Below are 10,782 nucleotides of genomic sequence, written 5' to 3' on the forward strand. Positions count from 1 at the left end.
CCGTTAGCGGTATTCATATACAACGCGTCGCCTGCTAAGTGTGCAGCCTGGATATGGCCTGTATATTATGAACAGAGACGAGACCCCTGTGAGAACAGCATCCTTTATGGCGATGCTGCGTTCAAGAATGGAAAAAATGGCACCACTGCACAGGCGACAGTGAGAAATTGTGGCTCACCAAATTCAGATCAAGTAATGCAAACACGCACGAAAGAAACAAATCCTGCGCTTCTTAATTGACCGGCTCAGATCGGAAACGAGGTTGCGCATCCCAGTGCGGAAGGCAATGGTAACAATGGCATCAGGGCTGCAGAATACAATCGCTGCGTGCAGCAGTGAAGAGAAAAATAAAAGCGGAGAGCCGGTAGGAAAACGATTTCCACCTAACGACGCAGCGCGGAAGTGTTTGTTCTTTCTCCGAGGCATCCGACCATGGCGCCCTGATGTATCGCGCGGCGCAAAAGAGGAGGCGGTCGCCCGACGTCGCACCTCCTCGAATCTTTTGCAATGATGCATCCTTCAAGATAATCGCGTCGGCTACTTCCATCAAAAGCCAAAGCGGCAACTGAATAAAATAGAGAGAAGAGATAGCACGGAGGTCGCGTCACGGCGCCTTTGTGGCGACGTATCATCACTTCATCTCGGTGGCTGCCGAGTGCGCTCCGGAAGCCGGCGGCGAGCACACGTAGAAGTATTCGCACCAGCCTGACTCATCTTTTGACTCACTCCCCAGGGGGTCCCTTGGAGGGCTCCAACAGGCAAGCCCCTACGTCCAGCACGGCCCGGACGGTCGCGCATGCCGCGCTGCAGCTCGCGACGACAGGCACCGGGAAAGATCGAGGTCAGCTATCTTTCCGATGCCCAGTCCAACCACCGAGTGCCCCCTCTCCTTCCTTTCCTCCATCGGAAGAAAACAAGCGCGCCAGGGAAAGCGGTCAAAACGAATTGCATCACCGCGGAGAAATTGCAAAGGCGACAGACAGTGGTCGCCTCGGCCGCCGCATGCGTGCGAATGTGATATCGCAGGTTTTTGACAAAGGCGACACGCACGCGCGGGCCCGCCGGCACGAATCGCGGTTACGGTACGTGTGTGCGTTTGCTGGAACCCAGTCCGACTGGTGAGAAGATTGCCCCCAGCACAATGACGGCCGTCTCGGTAGTTCGCACGATGTCGCTAGGAAAGGGGCAGGCGCAAAGCGAGTGTTTGCGATCACAATGAGGTGCAGCAGCGAAAGGAAAAATTGAGCCACCCCGAAACGATTCAGGAAGGAAACGACGGCAGACACAATCAATCGCGAATACCGCTTTGCGTGGGACGCCAATCTACATAAATAATGGGCCCTGCATATGGGTCACTGAAAACGCGATTCACTTTTATGAAACGCACCTCCTGCAAGGCTTTCCGCGGCCTTTGAACCGGGCACCCACGTCCAGCAGCATACAGCGACTCGGTTTCGCCCACCGCACGCACTTGTTGGGGCTGACGCAAAATCAAATGCCGCGCTCCAAGCGAGCGCTAAAGTACGCAAACTTTTCTCCGCTTCTCTTTCCCGACAGGGTTGCGGCGAGCAGCTGAGCCTCGTCTGCGGCCACGCCGGTTGTGGGCTGCTATTCCAAAGGCTGACTCGGACAGACAGGCTCGCATTTCGAGAGCCCATGCGCTTGACATGTCGCGGGACAGCCCTGCCGCGGCTGGTGCAACTTCGCCAAGGAGCGCAGCCGCAGCGAGCTCGACCCCCGCTGACCCCACACACACTCCTCCGGCAAACAAACAGCCCACCAGACGCGCGTATCTTGAAACAAAAACTTGCCTCTCTCGACAGCGGCGGGCCGTCACCGGTGCTACGTCGTCCAGGCTACGCAATCCGCTGCTTGACCAACCCGGGCTGCTGTCCGTGTAGTGTGGTCGAAGGGTCAGGCACAACAACGTCCATGGTTCGCACACGACTGACGACCACGACGTCGCAAAGCAACTTTCGCGTCTGGCCCGGCGCCCGCTGGTGCGCGGCGGTGCGCCCTACCGAAAACGCCGGCTGTTCTCTCTCTCTCTCTCGTCCTTGCCCTCCGCTCTTGTCTGCTCGCCCGTCGGCGAGGAGAGAGGCGCCCCCTCTGGGAGAGTCCACTCGCTACGTGTGGGGGTGGAACGCTGTGCACGCGGGGGCCGACTCGCCTGCGGCTTCGGCAGGGGTGTGCGTGCGCCAGCTGCATGATCCGTCAGCTTGCGCCGGTGCTCTATGCAGGAGCGACGCACGCACACACCTTGCTCTGCTTGTGTTGACTTCCTCCCTTTCTATGGTACTGCCGCCCGCGTAGTACGATCCTGCATCGTTCGCACGAGACAATGATGGCGCCGCAAGACGACCATGGAGCGATGCGAAAGAGGAAGCAAGTGATGCCACAACATATTGCCCTGAGGCCAGGCGCCGTGGAGCTGTGACTAGTCGTTCACGCGACAACAAAAATGAGACCTGCACCTCGTTTTCAGCAGCACTTACGCCTTACGCACTTACGCACTTACGCCTTAGCACTTACGCCTTACGTTTTCTCTGTGCTTATTGTCTCACTCTAACCTGTCCTATATACCATGTATTTATATTTAATCTGTATTACTGAAGTTTTCCGTTTTTCTCTGTATAATTATATTTTTACCGCATTATGCTTTTTTGTTTTTTGTGTCGCTCTCGAGTTATTTTTACGTTGTACCATGCATTGTCATCTAATTAGTATTCATGTTTCCTTTCTCCTTTCTTGCATACTTATCTGTATTTATTAGCCCCTCCCCTCTATAATGCTTCATTGTAAGCCCTGAGGGTACTATAAATAAATAAATAAATAAACATAGCTGTCGTTTGATGTTCAGGGTGCTATTTGGGAACTTGAATGGCCATATAAACAACGAGAAAAAAAATGTTAACCGCCTGGTCAGCTGTCAGAAGCAAGTGCAAACAGTATGTCAGAGGTGGGTCTCTCTTGCCGTCGGTTGCACGAGTGCTGAGCGTCGCAACCTCCCTGATAAAGCACTGCCTTGATTAAGCACCGCACTGAAAAGGTCTACGAAGCTATCTTCAGGAAGAAAATAAACGAATCCATAGAACATTCGTGCCTATTCTAGGCTAGAGATACCGACCGCTGTCGCGATATCTCCTTCGTCCTCTTCCTGTCTTCGTATGTACACAGCTGCACCGCCGTGCACCCGCCATACCGCAATACATCCACGTGCAGGATCGCGGGCAACGTTTGAAGACCCAGCGCACGGCGTGTACCCTGGTGCCGCGGGCGCCGTAATTGCTATTGAAAAAGAAAGATCCGCTTTTGTTCACCAAATCTCATTAAATTGGCCATTGTAACCGGCTCACTTTTCTGGCTTCCTGCGAATAATGAGAAACTGTCCTTTTTCTTTCTTCATGAGTCGGGCACCTTGGCACGAGTCAAGATTCTAGCGGACGTGTGAACGATGAATATCTTCGTGTTTTCTCTGGCAGCGGAGATCCCAGCGCTCTTAATTTATTGTCTGTTCGTTGTATTATCCAGCCTTCCCTATTACTTTTCATTGCAGAAACTCGCAAAGCGCTGTATATTCAAAGAAGCGACTTGATACGTAGTGCGGTCAACTAGAAACATAAAGCGCCCCTTGTTCCCTTATGGCCCTTATTTAATGCAACGCAAAATAAATGCGTGCGCTCACTTTCAATATATATATATATATATATATATATATATATATATATATATATATATATATATATATATATATATATATAAATTTTCGATGAACACGCCTGCGCTTCCGCTGCTTCTTCTCGGGCATGTAAAAAAAAAATGCACTCTGCTATGGAAGAGGAGTGCGGAGGAGGCGCAAGCCACGGACACGTTATGACGTGTTCACAAACGGCTGCGTGGGGCAGACGCTGGGGGAGTTCGGTGCACGGAAAGACGCCGCAGCGAAGGGGGCCCGAGGAGAGCGTGAACCCGTCGACGTCTAGGAAAAAGGCTGTAAAAAAGATCCAAGGGCACTGGGAGAGAGAGGGACACGGGCGGTCAACTGGGGTTGAAAAGCGACGGGATTAGTGGCGATGTTTCTGGCGAAACCGCGGGCCGAAGCTCGGTTCAACGCACCAGAACGCTCCGTTTACCCATATCCCGTGCCACTGTCACAAGGTTCATAAATCTGCCTCCCAAGCTGCCCTCAGTATACAGGGTTTCCCAAGTATTATGCACAAAGATTTAAAAAATATTAAAATGTCACGTAGCTGGACAGAATCAAGGTAATGTTGTTTGCCGTCGCTTGGAGACACTCGGACCATTCTTTGTTTTTTTGCATTCCGCCTAATTGCATAATTAGTCTTAATTAATTAATCAACTTCTCAATTATTATAATTGGATGAAAAGCGTCAATGAGAAAATTACAGAGCAACATGAACAACTCCCGATACAGCTTTCTGCTGCTCAATACGTGCTAAACAAAAGTTTTTCCGAGCGTGAGAGAAGCTCACGAATACGCGCAAAGACCGGAAAAGAACGGTGTGGATCAGAAAGCGAACGGGAATAGCCGATATTCTATTTGACATAAAGCAGAAAAAAATGGAAGTCGACTGGCCATGTAATGCGTAGGTTAGATAACCAGTGGACCATCAGAGTTACAGAGTGGGTGCCAAGGGAAGAGAAGCGCAGTTGAAGGCGGAAGAAAACTAGGTGGGGTAATAAAATTAGGAAATTTGCAGGCCCAAGGCTGGAATCAGCTAGCGCAAGAGGGGTGTAATTGGACATCGCAGGGAGCAATTCGTCCTGCAGTGGACATACAAATATGATGATGATGGTAGTGGTGGTGGTGGTGGTGGTGATGATATAGTACGCGAGCGTTAAACAGCTACAGTCCTAAGACTTTCTTTTGCTTGGGAATTTCGCTTCAGGTCCATTTTGCTAGCCTGGAAATAAAGATTAATGCATCAGACCAGCTCTTAATGCGAACGTGTCAAAAGCAGCAGCTTCGCATTCACGTCAAATTTCAACCTGATGGTACCCCATTAAACCCTTAAAGGAAACTACGAAGAGAGGAGGAAGGCAACGCCAGTGAGATTCATTAAATTTTTTGGGCTTTTACGGGCCAAAGCCACCATCTGATCAGGAGGTGCTGGTACGATATAGTAGGGGACTCGGAATTAATTCTGAACGCCTGGTGCTCTTTCACGTGCACCTATATCTAAGTACACAAGCGTCCTTCTTTTTTTCTTTTTTTTTTTTTTTGCCGCAAAAAGTTTAACCAGACGTGCATCCAGTTTGCTACCCTACACCAGTAAAAGGAGGCCAGGTGGATAAAAAGAAAGGCGAAACCAGTAGCTGTGCTTAAACGAGCGAGTGATGCATAACGCCTGAAGGGTTACCGAGGCCAGTTACATCATCAATATAGACGTTGCTTTCGTAGTCTGCAGCGTATGAGGCCACGGTGCAAGAATCGTCCCATGATATAGCCTTTACATACTTGCCAACTCTCCCGATTTGTTCGGGAGACTCCTGGATTTCGATCAATCCTCCTCAATGTACGGACACGGTCATAAATACCTGTCTCAAGAAACTACCCCAACCCCGCTGCACAAGGAAGAAAGAAAAAAAAAACCGTGTCATGTAGCACAGCCGCATCTAGCCGAAATCAGATGCCCAAGACATCGGTGTGTAGGCAGTGTGGGCCTAAGTCAGTTCGCTTCAGATCAAGACATGTCTTGAGGAGGGCGCGTGAGCAAGTGCCTAATACGTGTTGCATAATGACCGGTTTTGTTAAGTCAGCTTCGCCGCAATAAAGTACAGTTTTGCGGTGAAGCATACGCAGTTTTCTTTTATTTAATTAGGGGTGTTGCATGTCGGAACCGCAATATGATAATGAGTCACGCCGTAGTGGGGGACTCCGGATTAATTTTCCCCACCTGGGGTTCTTTAACATGCAATCAATGCACAGTCGCCGTGGCCGGGATTCGATCCCACGGCCTCGGACATAGCAGCGAAACCCCAAAGCCACAACGCCACCACGGCGGATGGCTTCCGTGAACATATTTCCGTGAAGCATATTAAGAGCGGAAGGGAGTCACATGTCATGGGACACAGTACTTGTTCCTTAATTACGCACGCGCGTACGCGCCATCACCAGTCATAGTGCGAGCGTCGCGACGTAGAATAACTGTACTGGGCGCCATTCAGAGCTGTTTCCTGTGGCCCAGGAAAAAAATACTCAAGGGTTTTTTTTTTCTTTCCTTTATCTTCTGTTTGGTAAATCTCCTGAATTTCGAGGTCCACAGGTCCGCGGATATTTCTTTAGTCCAGCCAGTTTAACACAGTTAGAAAGAAGTCACACTGGGGAACGTAACAAGGCCAAAAACACAACAGTCGCTTGAATATCGTCTCAAATCTGCACGAGTCGCATATGAGGTGTGTCATCCAAGTCCCCTCGCAGCAGATTTGTACACGTTACAGAAACAAAAAAAATTAATTGATTACATTCACAATCATATTTCACTCAAAAATGTATTTCATTAGAGTGACCAATTACTGCCTCGCGAAAGCAACTGAGCATTTACTAAAACGTAATCGATTACGTTTACGCTAGTTTACTCTGAACATTTATTAACATTGCACAAATAATACAGCAAATAAACCGAGCTGTCTTCCCTCTTCCAGTGCGTCCTCTGCAGCCCTTTACACGTTGTTTATCATCTCTAACAATTGCTTTTCAAATTTTTTTTCCGTCGGCCAAATTCCCTTGTTTTCTTGTGAGGACGCCAGCAGCAACACCGAAAACTCGCCCGATGTGCACGCCAGAGGGAAGGACGAACACCGGACGGGGAAATCAGCAAATACGAATCGCGAACTGTCGAATGATTACGGAAAGAGCGAACAGTGACCATGAAAGTTGTGACGCGGTGGCGCGCGCGACCTCCCTCTCAAGACGTGGAAACAAATACTGAGTCTTAACGTGTGCATGTGCGAGACTGGTGCGTGGCACGACCGGGACCGTTCTGTAGTTCTCACGAAATTCAGACGCTAAAATCGCCTGTCACAGCTTGTCTCGTCAGTAAAGTATAACTGGTTACATGCAATTGGTTACTAAAAAAAAAAAGTAATTTCATTCCAGTGAGCGTTACTGAGTAGGAACCAGTTATCGAGCAGTTACAAAAGTACCGAAAAATGTAATTCAATAAAATAATTACATGTAATCCGTTGCGTACACAAGTCTGCCTCGCAGCTTCCGTCCTAAACCAAGGTATTGAACCTGTGCCGGTTCCTCGATGCGCTGACCGGGAAGCCTCGTCAGCGAGATCTTTTATACCGACGATGTCGCAGCGACCCGCAAACATCTGGACGGTGGTGTCGAGCCCATTGCAGGGGGCTCAGTAGTGAGTCTATCTCGGATGCCAATGGTAGACGAGTCCCACGACTGACTGCGAACACTAAAGGGATGACGTGGAGTTCCAAACACAGCCCATTTCTGAGGTTGTGCTTACAGGAAGAAATTAGCGACAGCGAGTTGAGCTGCAACTTCTGTTGCCGTAAACATCGTCACATTGGCACTCGTACTTGTTTATCTTTCTCCGGTGGCCATTTATCACCGACTAACAACTCTTACGAGTTATCGCTTGGCGCAAGACGCGCCTTCGTGTATCGGAACTTTCTTGAATGTTGTCGCCGATTCTAAAGCGAAATAATCTTGCCATTAGTCAGATTGCGTGCGCGACACGATTAGTGGTGTACATTGTTTATAGTGTTACTTGTTTTTCTGGGTGCAAGTTCGCCCAATAAAGCATTAAGCTTGTGACCAACAAGGTTTCTAAATCGCCTGGTTCTTCACCGTCATTACAACGTTACAATACAGTACCTTGAACTTGATTGGGACAGGTATAACAGGAATGACAACAAAGAAGAATTGAGACAGCGGGTGCGCCTGAGCTGGTGCCCAATAAAATTGAAATTTGCCTAGCTGTACCTATATTTCGTCCTTGAACAGAATCACGTTGTGCTGCTAAGCTGACGTCATTCCACATTTTTTGAACTTTTATTCGTTTAATTTTAACAATTATTTCAGCCTCATATATGCGACACCACTGAGCACTAGCATGGGCTCCCGCAGCTGCATTTTGAACTTAATTGTGCTTGCAATATAGCCGGAATTGAGTAGAGATGCAGGGGCGGTATTTCGTGTCAATATTTTTCGTGCTCTTTCTACCCTTCGTCATTGGCCAGCACCGAGCCGCGCGCCCGCGTTGTCGCCAGGATCGGCCAATCAACGCGACGTTTGATATGGAAATGGTACAGACTCGGATAGAAACAATCCTCACTGAATGCGTCCCTAGATTTCTGTCAGCGGACGAATGCGGGGTATACTATACACGTTACCACTCGCCAAAACGGTTAACGGTGTAGACTACGGTCATAGAGGACCTGCGCGCATCTGCGGAGAGCGAGTATCGTTCGGGCGTCGGAGCTATACAGGCAAACCTTATCTTTACTTCGATTACCAACGCCCTCCACTCAGGTCGAAGCAATTGCGCGCGAGCGCGTTTCAGGAAATGATAGCAGCCGTTCGTCCGCCCGCGCTTTCTTGAGCACCCTGTGTATCGCACACCCTTGAAGAATGCGCGTTGAGAGCGAATTGATAGGCTTCTTTCCTGCAGGAAGGCGACAGCCAGCGGCTCTGCAAGCATGCCTTATACAGTGGGATTAACAGAGGAGCGCAGGATGGGCGATACACTCGGGACCTGCAGCATGCAGGCATGCGGTACGGGTGCAATTGCATGTTGTGTGCACGCCTGGGCTCTTCACAAATTGCCGCCTATATGGCCCCTCTCTCTAGTCCACCGCGCTGTCGAAACGTACGTGTTTAAAGAAGAGCAGAATACAGTTTCACTCTGCACTTTTTGCCTCCAAGGAAGTACCAAATTACATCGTAGCTGAGAGGCGGCATATAGATTATAAATGTGACCATATCGCATGCCAAAAAATTTGGTGATTAAACGCCGCATTGCTCAATCTGTACCTCGCCGAAAAGTGCTCTTCGGATTATAGTTGCAGAGCGCACAAGTTGCCGCATGCTTGCGCGTTTTGTGAAGCGTACGTACAGAGTAAAGAAAAGGTAACACCTTAAAAAAGTAATAATAGTCTGAGAACGTTAATTTTGAAAGCGGAAAATGACTGTTCCACTGCCGATCATGTCGCCTGCATTTTGAGATGCCGTGGATACCTTTGCTGACACACCTACTCTGCTAAAAGCAATGTTGAAACCAAATGCGCTTTTATATGACCACGGTCGTCGACGCCGATCATGGGTGCGTCAGATTAGGATCAGGATATATCTCGTGCGGAAGATTGCACGCTATATAAACGCTGTGCCTGGCGTAACTGCATATCACATTACAGACTTCAGAACCGCCAGTGTGTGGTTGTTATAATTGCTGTGATCACTGCGTGACTTTTTTCTTGAACGCGATAATTCCACGCTAGGAGGCACGTCAATGACCATGACGCGCCGGCGAATTGCTAAGAAGTGAGAGCTCTGCAAAGGGCTGTTATCTTCTACAGCTTTGCGGAACTCGCACATCTTAGCGATCAGAAGGTGCGTTGCCATTTATAATGCTCAGCTATGTGCAGCCTTTGAACAAGCTTTTGTTCAGGTCACTATACAGCTCTGCGAGCGACGTGTCGCTGGGACGTATATGCACTTCGACAATGGGGATGATTATCCGTCGAAACGTGTACAACTCAATTCAGAGTCCTGCGAGTGTAGCGCACGGTTTGGCGAGCTGCAAGAACTGAACCGCGCGCCCTGACCTGGAGTGCCCTTCACGTCTTCAAGCAAAGTATATGTGGCGTCATATCTAGACACTCACCTTCACAGCGCAGTTTGTGTCAGAGGGTATTGTTTTCGTTGCAGAGGAAGAAACTGACCCAAGAACTGCGCGATGACAGCGGATGCAGGATATCCCGGAGATAGGACAAGCAGCATGGATGACAGAAGGATCGCGCAACACAGAGACAGGCGAGTGCCTTGACAAAGGTTCTTCAAGGGCGGAAGCCTCATGCGATAGCAATTTTCGGATAAAGCGCATCGTGAAATAGCGTGTGGTTCCTGAGCGAAAGCTTCCTGGATTTATCTTTTCTGGTGCGTTGTTACAAGACCTCCGAAAAAAGAAAAGCAACAATAACGGTGGTGTGGGTGCATTCGGGTGTAATGCATGCGTTCAAGTTACCCCGGAGAAGCAGTCGTTCATATACATGGGCATTCGCTGACCATATCCAGAGGCATTGATAAAGTCCGGGATAATACAATTGCTAGAGACTACATTATTTCCGGTAACGCCCTCGACGTTGCTTGAAATCAGGCTTAGCAATTTTCGTTTCCCCCGACTTCGAGCGTGCGGTTCGACGTTCGCGTATCCGAGAGGCATTAGTGCGCAGCGACTGACGCCGCGCAGCAAGGCCGGGCATGCGAAGATGATGAATCAGGCTGCAGATAACTTGGGCAGTTACACTTTCAAGACCGCCGGCACGGTTTCGGCCGGCTCGTCACGCGATTCCGGAGCAATCCGATAAGGACGCGGTGCCAGTTATGGTGCGCCGCCTCGTTCCCGCGGCTGCTCGACCGTGCGCGCCGCGTCCCGTGCCCGCGGCTGGCTGCAGCGACGATCGGCGCAAATCGAACTGGCGTCCGTGGAGCGCGAAACGGACGCTTCCACGCGCGGTGCGCTATAGTTCGTCCTTATCTCTGGCCTCGAGTCGAAGGGCTCGCGTTGGCCGCCGCGA

At 49.8% G+C, this 10,782-nt stretch overlaps 1 protein-coding gene across 2 annotated transcripts in view; it reads right to left on the minus strand.

The window, feature by feature from the left end:
- LOC142566164 (uncharacterized) overlaps window positions 1–2,045 on the minus strand; it is an 85,724-nt gene extending 83,679 nt beyond the window's left edge. For both annotated transcript variants that reach the window (XM_075677010.1, XM_075677008.1), the window contains exon 1: window positions 1,812–2,045. The gene's annotated coding sequence lies outside the window, so the exon portion shown is untranslated. The remainder of the gene's footprint in view (window positions 1–1,811) is intronic.
- Window positions 2,046–10,782: the final 8,737 nt, after the last annotated feature.

Source organism: Dermacentor variabilis, unplaced genomic scaffold (genome assembly GCF_050947875.1).
Source record: "Dermacentor variabilis isolate Ectoservices unplaced genomic scaffold, ASM5094787v1 scaffold_12, whole genome shotgun sequence".
NCBI classification, from domain to species: Eukaryota; Metazoa; Arthropoda; class Arachnida; order Ixodida; family Ixodidae; genus Dermacentor; species Dermacentor variabilis.